A 10,118-nucleotide genomic window follows, 5' to 3' on the forward strand; every position below is an offset into this window, starting at 1 on the left:
ATTCTTACTGTTATCACTGAATTACATAAGGCAGAAAGAGCCTGCTTCAAACAAGAGAAATGAATCATCATAAGACTCTTCTGACAATATACATGGGTCTCAGGCTGCATGCAATGTTGCTTAAAGCTTACTCCATCCTCTTTGTCTTCTTTATAAGTGGTCAACCTGATTATTTGTTTGTAATAATTTTATGTTATATGAACTCTTCAATGGGGTAAAAACTATTTTTTAGCAAACATTCTTTAAGATATGTTTTAAATTTATAGAGTTCCTATATGTTTTTGATCTCTTTTGGCAGTTAATTATATATCTTGACTCCTTGGTAAAACATAGTGGTTTGAGTCTTTTGCTCTGTTCATGCTCCCTTAAGGGGCTCCAGTGTTCAAATGTTCTTGATCTGAAATGTGTATCACTATATAATTTGAGCCACTTGCAAAAACAGTAATGAAAATGGTCTGTAATTCCTTATATTTTCATTATCACTTTTTTATGAAAGTGAAGAATTTTTGCATGCTTTAAGCAATCAGGGAAGTAACCTGATAAGATTGACTCATTTATAATATCTGTTATGGGAACTTTTATGCTGCTACTGCAGTCTTTTGGTAGACACATTGGAACTTCATCTAGACCTGTGGACATTTTACTCTCAAATATATGCATAATCCTACTGGTTTCCTCCCCAGTGGTGTGAAGCAGAAGCATTTTGTAAGGTACATAGTTATTTGTAGGTGTATATTGCATTTTAAGAAGCTTTCTTACAGTCTGGTAGCTATATTACTAAGGTAGCTGTTTACAAAGTTGGCCAGATCCTAAATGTTACCTATTAAACTATCTATAACTTTTTAGCTCAACAGGTTAAAAGATAATCAGACGGCTTAATTTAAAGTTATTTGTTTACTGCCTCTTGAACACAGGATGAGTTCATTGATATTCCTAAGCAGTTGGAAATTGCCCTCACTATTGTCAAATTATTAGCAACTGCTATGAATTGGTGTGTTCAAAGAGCTCCCAAGAGTCATGTTCTTGTGATGCCTAACCAGAGGTATCTCAGTTACTATCTTCTCCTACAGAACCTGTCTCCTCTCAAGAGAGTACAACATCTGTCATCAATCGTCCTCTTGACTGTGAGGAGTGCGTCAATGGTAGATCTAAGGTGTCCTGTACAGGGTGGACAAGGACTGGGGAGGCTTCAGGGTGTTGTACTGAGCCCTCTAACCAACAAGTCTGAGGTGCTGTCTTTTACCAAAATTGAAAATGAGCCAGTGAGACTCAGTTCACCTGTTTTGGGGAAACTTTCTTTGTTCGGTCTCAGGAGGAGACAAATGCAAAAAAGTAGTTTATGAATTGTTGACTGTTCAAACACATGGAAAATGATGGTACCATTAGGAAAATGGCAGCAAGGAGCAGAAAAGGACACCAGGTGCACTCAGTGTGTATGCCTTCAGGGCTCATTCAACATGTTGAAAAGACTATTCCAGCAGCCATTGAGGGAACAGCATGCAACCAACTGCAGACTGTGGCACACACTAGAACAAATTATGCCTGTCATTTGGGCTCAGAAATCACCCTTGGGTCATTCCAGCGACTGGCAGAGATAGCTTCCACATGAAGTTTCAACGAAGCTCACAATTTGCAGCATTGTCCCCAGAACTGATTGTGGCCCTTTGGTTCTGAGACATGTGGAAGGACTGAACCAGAGACTTCAAAAGTTCTGTGAAAAGCTAACCTGCAACTTCCTGGGCTGCGCCATAGGCTTGAGAACTGTAGGGTCCCCCTAAATGGATCAGGTGTGCACTACACATCAGAGGCTGCTACTCAGGTAGCTGACTGTTTACAGAGTGCACACAAGGTTTTTTTTTACATTAGACAACACTCCATCCAATACAGATAACGATAGCTGTAGGAAACCCAGAAGTGTCAGCGTAAGATTGAAAGAAATGCCTCCGACAGGTGATAGTACTAAAATCCTAATGATTAACTGCTGAAGCATTCACAACAAAGTGTCACAGTTTGAAGCAATCGTGAAAAGCAGTGAAGCTCCCATAATACTATGTACAGAAAGCTCGCTGAAACCTGAAGTTGATAGCAGTGAGATTTATGGTGAAAATTTAAGTGTATATCAAAAGGATAGGCAAAATTAGAAAACTCAGATCCACTGAGGTAGAAACTGAGGCTGCATGTGAGATTATCTAGGCAAGATTCAATATCAGGGATGGGGACAGAATAATATGGAGTGGTTTGAAAAGTTCTTGGAATGGAATAGAAAAAAAGTACTTACATCACTGTTTTTATTTTATTTTTCAGTGTAGTGTCCTTGTAGATTAATGCACTTGGTCCAATGATGTCCCAGTGCCTTGATCCCATCTTGAAAATGAGTTTCCTCCATGCCTGCAAAATAGTAGTCACCTCTGGTTATCATTTCTTCATTTGAAGTGAATCTTCATCCACCAAGAAAAATTTTTAGTTTTTGGAAGAGATGTAAATCTTACAGAGCCACGTCAGGTGAATAAGGCAGGTGTGGCAACAATTCACACCTTAGTTCATGTAATTTTGCCATGCCAATGGCACATGTGCGTGGGCACACATTGTCTTGGTGGAATATGACTTTCTTCCTTGCTAAACCTGGTCTTTTTTGGTGTATCATTTGTAGCAATTTGTCCAGGAGGTTAGCATAGTATTCTCCAGTAGTTGTGTGCCCAGTGTGGAGGTAATCTACAAACAGAATCCCCTTTGCTTCCCAGAACACTGATGCCATGACCTTTCCTGCCAAAGAAACTGTCTTTACTTTCTTTGCTGGCAGAGAATCAGCATGTTTCCACTGATTTGGCTGTTGTTTTGTCTCTGGGATATAGTAATACACACAAGTTTTATCTATGGTCACAAACTGGCGCAAAAATTCTTGTTCGTTTCTCCTAAAATGGGCCAAACATCGTTCCGATATGTCCATTCCCATGCGTTTTCAATCCAGCGTCAAGAGTCTTGGCACCTGTCTTGCAGATAATTTTTTCATTTATAATTCTTCAATTAAAATGTGATATAACCTTTCAGATTACATCTTGCAAGCATGAGAAATTTCACGCCCTTTCAATTGGTGATTCTTCATAACCATTTTGTGCACTTTTGTAATGATTTCCGGAGTAGTGACACATCTTGGCCGACCACCACACAGATCATCATCTAAGCTCTCCTGACCAAATTTAAATTCATTTGTTCACTTGGCAACAGTTGAATATGAAGGAGCAGAGTCCACCAGTATATTCTGGGAATCGGCATGAATGTCCTTTGCTTTCATACCTTTCTTTATGAAGTACTTAATCACTGCTCAAATCTCGATTTTTTCCGTCTTTGCAGATCGCTACGCATGAACAACAACAGAGCCATGTCACTGCCACAGCTCTCCATCTGACGTGGCATGTGTTTACAGGCAACAGTCCAATGAATATCACATGAACAGTTCATTGCAATAGCGCTGATTCTGGGAACTTTTCAAACCACCCTCATGATTGGATCCTCCTATCACCCACCAGATTCATCTCCTGAAGTAACTGAAAATTTTAGAGAAAACCTCAGTTCACTTGTACACAAGTTTCCCAGTCATACTGTACTCATTGGTGGAAACTTTAAACATCCAACAATTAGTAGGGGACATTACAGTTTTGTTAGTGGTGGGCGTGATAAGACATCCTCTGAAACTTTACTAAATCCCTTTTCTGAGAACTACCTAGAACAGATCGTTAGGAACACTACTCATGATGGAAAGATATTGGATCTAATGGCATCAAATGGACCTGACCTCTTTGAGGATGTCCGCATCAAAACTAGTATCAGTGACCATGACACGGTTGTGGCAACAATGATTACCAAAGTACAAAGGACAACTGAAACAAGCAGAAAGATATATATGTTCAGCAGGCTGGTTAAAAAATCAGTAATGTCATATCTGAATGAGGAACTTGAAACTTTCAACACAGGGGTGGAGATGTAGAGGAACTATGGTTCAAGTTTAAAAGAATAGTTGACCATGCACTGGATAGATATGTGCCCAGTAGAACAGTTCATAATGGGAGGGAACCTCCATGGTACATAGTCACTGTAAAGAAACTCCTACAGAAACAGAGATTACTGCTTAATACATGTACAACAAAGCATACAGCTATAAATTTCCTTTACTTCATGTCTACTTAATTTGCTACCACAATCTTCTATAGATAGAGAGAAGCTAAATGAAACACATTTGGCTGTCAAGAGAGCGATGCATGATGCCTTCGGTGCCTAGCATAGCAGAATATTGTCAAGTGATCTTTCACAGAACTCAAAGAAATTCTGGTTGTATGTAAAGGCTGTTAATGGCACCAAAGTTAGTGTCCAGTCCCTATCGAATGAGACAGGAACTGAAACTGAGGCTACTGTCCAATATCCTTAACATGAGAATGAAATTTTCACTCTGCCGTGGAATGTACACTGATATGAAACTTCCTGGAGGATTAAAACTGTGTGCCGGACTGAGACTCGAACTCGGGAGCTTTGCCTTTCATAGGCAAGTGCTCTACCAGCTTAACTATCCAAGCATGACTCACGACCTGTCCCCATAGCTCCAATTCCACCAGTACCTCATCTCCTACCTTCCAAATTTCAGAGAAGCTCTCCTGTAAAACTTGTACAACTATCACTCCCAGAAGATAGGATATAAGGTCCCAAGTTTGAGTCTCGGGCTCGCACACAGTTTCAATCTGCCAGGAAGTTTCATCCTTGACATCAATTTTCTGTGGAATCTTAGAACATGAGGTATCTTGAATGGAATGACCTTCTGAATGCGAGCCACCATGGATTTCGAAAACATCGGTCACATGAAACCCAGTTCTCACTTTTCTCACATGATGCAGTATTTTTTTATTTCTGAAAAACATTTCCCTCAGTATCACACCTATGCTTATTGTCAAAAGTATGATCATAAGGGGTACCATGTGAAATATGTGGTTGGATTGAGAATTTTTTGGTAAGGAGGACATAGCATGTTATCTCATACGGAGAGTCATAATCAGATGTAGAAGTAACTACGTGTGTACCCCAGGGAAGCATGTTGTGACCTTTGTTGTTCATGTTTTATATTAATGATGCTGCAGACAATATTAATAGTAAAATCAGGCTTTTTGGAGATGATGTGGTTATCTATAATGAAGTACTATCTGAAAGAAGCTCCATAGTCACACCTTGATAAGATTTTGAAGTGGTGCGGAGATTGGCAAATTGTTTTAAACATTCAAAAGTGTAAAATTGTGTATCTCACAAAATGAAAAAAAAACCTAGTATCCTTTGACTATAATATCAGTGAATCAGTGTTGGAATTGGCCAACTCATGTGAATACCTGGGTATAACACTGTGTGGGTATTAAATATAATGATCACATATGTTCAATCATGGGTAAATCAGGTTACAGACATCAGTTTTGTTGGTAGAATACTGGGGTAGTGCAAACAATCTACAAAGGAGATCACTTACAAATCACTCATTGCAACCAATTCTAGAATAATGCTCAAGTGTGTGGGACCTGTACCAGATAGGACTAACAGGGGATGCTGAATGTATACAGAAAAGGGCAGCATGGATGGTCACAAGTTTGTTTAATCCTTGGGAGAGTGTCACTGAGATACTGAAGGAATGAACTAGAAGACTCTCGAACAGACATGTGAACTATCCCAAGAAAGTCTACTAACAAAGTATCAAGAACTGGCTTTAAATGATTACTCGAGGATTATACTAGAACCTCCTACGCATCACTCACACAGGGATTGTGAGGATGAGATTGGAATAATTACTGCACACATTGAGGCAATAAAACAATCATTCTTCCCGCACTCCATACGTGAATGGAACAAGAAGAACCCCTAATAATTGGTATAATGGGACATACCCTCTGCCATGCATCTCACAGTGGTTTGCAATGTATAGCTGTGGATGTAGATGTTTATTTTTTATTTTTTATGTTCATCTGCTTTGACTTCGTGTTGCCAGTTTCTTGTTTTACTATATTGCATATGGTTTTACTTTTATTGTTTGAGTATTGCATGGTCTTATCATTTTGTATTCTTTTTGCTTCCAGCAGCAGTTTCCTGTATGTCTTTTTGTATTTGAGAAAGAACTGTAGGCAGGCTGTATTACTCTTGTTTTCTTTAATATAACTTAGATGGTCGAAAGTTTTTGGGGGTTTTTCCAATACCTTTTGTTACCCAGTTCTTTCAACTAGATTCCTCAACAGAATGTACTAGACAATGCCTCCTCAAATGTTACTTTTTGAATAGATACATTACTATCAGGAGTTTCCATTGTTTGATTTTGCTTCATGAATTTGTTGAATTTTTCATTTACATATTTTCCTGAATATACTACTGGCCATGTCTGGCTGGTCATCTGCATTGCAAATTTGCACTTTTTTGATTCTGAAAACACCCTTCTCTAGCTAATCACTTTTTTTTGTTTCTTTGTAGATATTTAAGTTCTGCAGTTTTACCAAAATGGTCTGATAATCTAAGGTTTTTAACAGCTACCATACAACATTTATGGTTGATGTCTGTTAGAATATGATCAATAATTGAGGATGAGTGTTTGGTTAATCTTGCAGCATTTGTTACCCATTGTTAGATGGCATAAGTGCACAGGATATTCAAAAATCTGTTGTTGATTTCATCCACTTTCATCGTGTTAATATTTAAACCTTCATAAATAATAATATATCTTTTAAGATTACATATCTTGTCCAGCACTTGTATTAACTTAATGAAAAATGTTTTAATGTCACCATTATAGTACCTATATAAGTACAGTATAAACAGTTTTTTAAGTGTATTTTGTTCTTTTAACACTACTACTGAGAGTTCAAAATGTTTTTCTTCACTCAAAGAAATAATATCATTTCTAACTATGAACTGAAGTCCTCTTTTAATATAAATACATGAGCCTACACCCTCCATTAAAGTTCTGCTATAGTAACAAGTTAATTTATAAGAAAGTATAACTGTTTATTCAATTCCAGTTCCTTTGCACCAGTGTTTAGTAACACTGACAAACTAGCTATCTGTGGCTTCCATTTCAGTTTCTAATAGTTGCACACTCTTTCCTATTAACTGAACATCCTGGTGAAATACTGTTACACAGGTAAAGTTCCTTATTTGGGGCACTTCTTCTTCCTTCCTTCCTTCCATTAAAAATCCTTTAAGTATGAAGGAGGCACTGTCCTCGTACTCACACTGCTATATGCTAGTTCTACTTTTGCTGCTGCTAATGTTACTGCTGCTGTAGCTGTTGATTTCTGCCCTATTTGTAATAATGATGCTGCTCCATCACCACCATTCTTCTCCTTTTGTCCACTTCACCGCATCCTGGATCTTCTGTTGCTATTCAGTTTACATTCCTTGTTGTTACTGCTGTTGTTGTAGCTAGTGATGCTGACATGGACTCCACTTCTGCCACTGTTATTAAAGCTGCTTCATTTGCAGCTGTTGCTTCTGTGGCATCTACATTTAGCAGGGCAGGCTTATCTTAAATTGTAAGTTGTTGGTTGCATTTTTGAGTGGAGCATCTTCTGTCTGAACCTTCTGTTCCTTCCAGTGGAATTGGATGATTTATTTCACTGTTTATGTAAATAGTTTTCATTAATTCATCAAGGTTTTTTTTTACGTAACCAGGATTTGCATCTTGTTTAAATGCTTTTTATATTTTCTGTAGCACATTGTTTCCAAATCAATTGTTTCAAGAAAGAAAACATTGTTTTGGTGAACCCTGTTGCCATTCTGGATTTTGTTTTTTACACAAGACCATTCCATTAGGTCATGCTTGTGAGTTTTGATCTTGTATTCTGTTGAAGACAGTCTTCAGTGTTTGCACTGCTTCAATAAGCTTGTTTTTATATATGCCATTTGCACCACTGAAAATACTGTGCATTGATTCTGCAGCACCTAATTACTATAATTATAGTCTTTTAAAATTTCTTTCATACAGGTACCCAGTTTGATGACACCTGTAGCTCTGTATCCTTCCTGATATCATACTGTTTTGGCTCAGCCTCTTCCATTGCTAACTGAACAGAAGAGAATATCTATTGTTTCATTATCCATGCTATCTCATCTTAATTTGTCTCCATTTAAATGTGTCTCATGTCCAGTTTGTCACTTGGGATGATTGATTTCAGTGTGGGCATACCTTTTGCATTTTTTCACATATGCAAAGTTTTTATTTACATCATACATACACCATACTGATTTAGTTTCTAACAGATGCTCCTCTTTCGTTATTGCATACTCAACAGCAAAAAACATTGTGCCATTGTAGACAAAAATGCAGTGAATCAGACAATCTGGAAATAGCAGTAGAAAAACTGGGCCAAGGTGTGACACCAGACAAAGGCAGCAGGTCATTGATTAAGAAAATGCAAGATATCTGGTGCTCACTCTGTATTCACCTATGCCCCATGTGCTAAGGATTGTTTACTTGACTGGCTGGCAAAAAGTGCTCGTCGAGGGGATATGGTACATACTATATAGGTTGAGTCACAAACTATTGCCACCTAGAATAAGCTGAAGAATGATAGTAGTTGAAAAGTTTGTGGGACAAATGTTGGGTGGGACAACAGGGGCCACAATAAGATGTTGGTTTTTTCCTCGCTAGGTGGGATCATGTCAGAGATATGAAGTTGTTGTTGTTGTGGTCTTCAGACCTGAGACTGGTTTGATACAGCTCTCCATGCTACTCTATCCTCTGCAAGCTTCTTCATTTCCCAGTACCTACTGCAACCTACATCCTTCTGAATCTGTTTAGTGTATTCATCTTTTGGTCTCCCTCTATGGTTATTATACTCCACGCTGCCCTCCAGCACTAAATTGGTGATCCCTTGATGCCTCAGAATGTGCCCCACCAACTGATCCCTTCTCCTAGTCAGGTTGTGCCACAAATTTCTCTTCTCTCCAATTCTATTCAATACCTCCTCATTAGTTATGTGATCTACCCACCTAATCTAAAGCATTCTTTTGTAGCACCACATTTCAAAAGCTCCTATTCTCTTCTTGTCTAAACTATTTATTGCACACGTTTCACTTCCATACATGGCTACACTCCATACAAATACTTTCAGAAATGACTTCCTGACACTTAAATCTATACTTGATGTTAATAAATTTCTCTTCTTCAGAAATGCTTTCCTTGCCATTGACAGTCTACATTTTATATCCTCTCTACTTCAACTATCATCAGTTATATTACTCCACAAATAGCAAAAGTCCTTTACTACTTTAAGCCTCTCATTTCCTAATCTAATTCCCTTAGCATCACCCAATTTAATTTGACTACATTCCATTATCCTTGTTTTGCTTTTGTTGATGTTCATCTTATATCCTCCTTTCAAGAGACTGTCCATTCCGTTCAGCTGCTCCTCCAGGTCCTTTGCTGTCTTTGACAGAATTACAAAGTAATTGGCAAACCTCAAAGTTTTTATTTCTTCTCCATGGATTTTATTTCCTAATCTGAATTTTTCTTTTGTTTCCTTTACTGCTTGCTCAATATACAGATTGAATAACATCAAGGATACTCGTAGATTGTGGTCAGAGTCCACATCTGCCCCTGGAAATGTCTTAAAGTTTAAAACCTCATTCCTGAATCTCTGTCTTACCATTATATAATCTATCTGAGACCTTCCAGTATCTCCAGGCTTCTTCGATGCTCTGTGCAAAATGCTACCAGGCGGCTTCCTCTTTCATTCTTTAATCAAATTCCATATTCACCTTCTACGTTTCCTTCTCTTCCCTTTCCTGTTTGATTTTGTATTTATAACCCTGTATTCACCTGACCAAAAGTCTTGTTCCTCCTGCCACCGAACTTTACTAATTCCCACTATATGTAATTTTAACCTATCCATTTCCCTTTTTAAATTTTCTAACCTACGTGCCTGATTAAGGGATCTGACATTCCATGCTCTGATCCATAGAACGTCAGTTTTCTTTCTCCTGATAACAACATCCTCCTGAGTAGTCCCCGCCCGCAGATCTGAATGGGGGACTATTTTACCCAAGAGGACGCCATCATCATTTAACCATACAGTAAAGTACAGTAACCATTCAGTATAGCTGCA

The sequence above is a fragment of the Schistocerca nitens genome, chromosome 2, assembly GCF_023898315.1.
Source record: "Schistocerca nitens isolate TAMUIC-IGC-003100 chromosome 2, iqSchNite1.1, whole genome shotgun sequence".
Classification (NCBI taxonomy): domain Eukaryota; kingdom Metazoa; phylum Arthropoda; class Insecta; order Orthoptera; family Acrididae; genus Schistocerca; species Schistocerca nitens.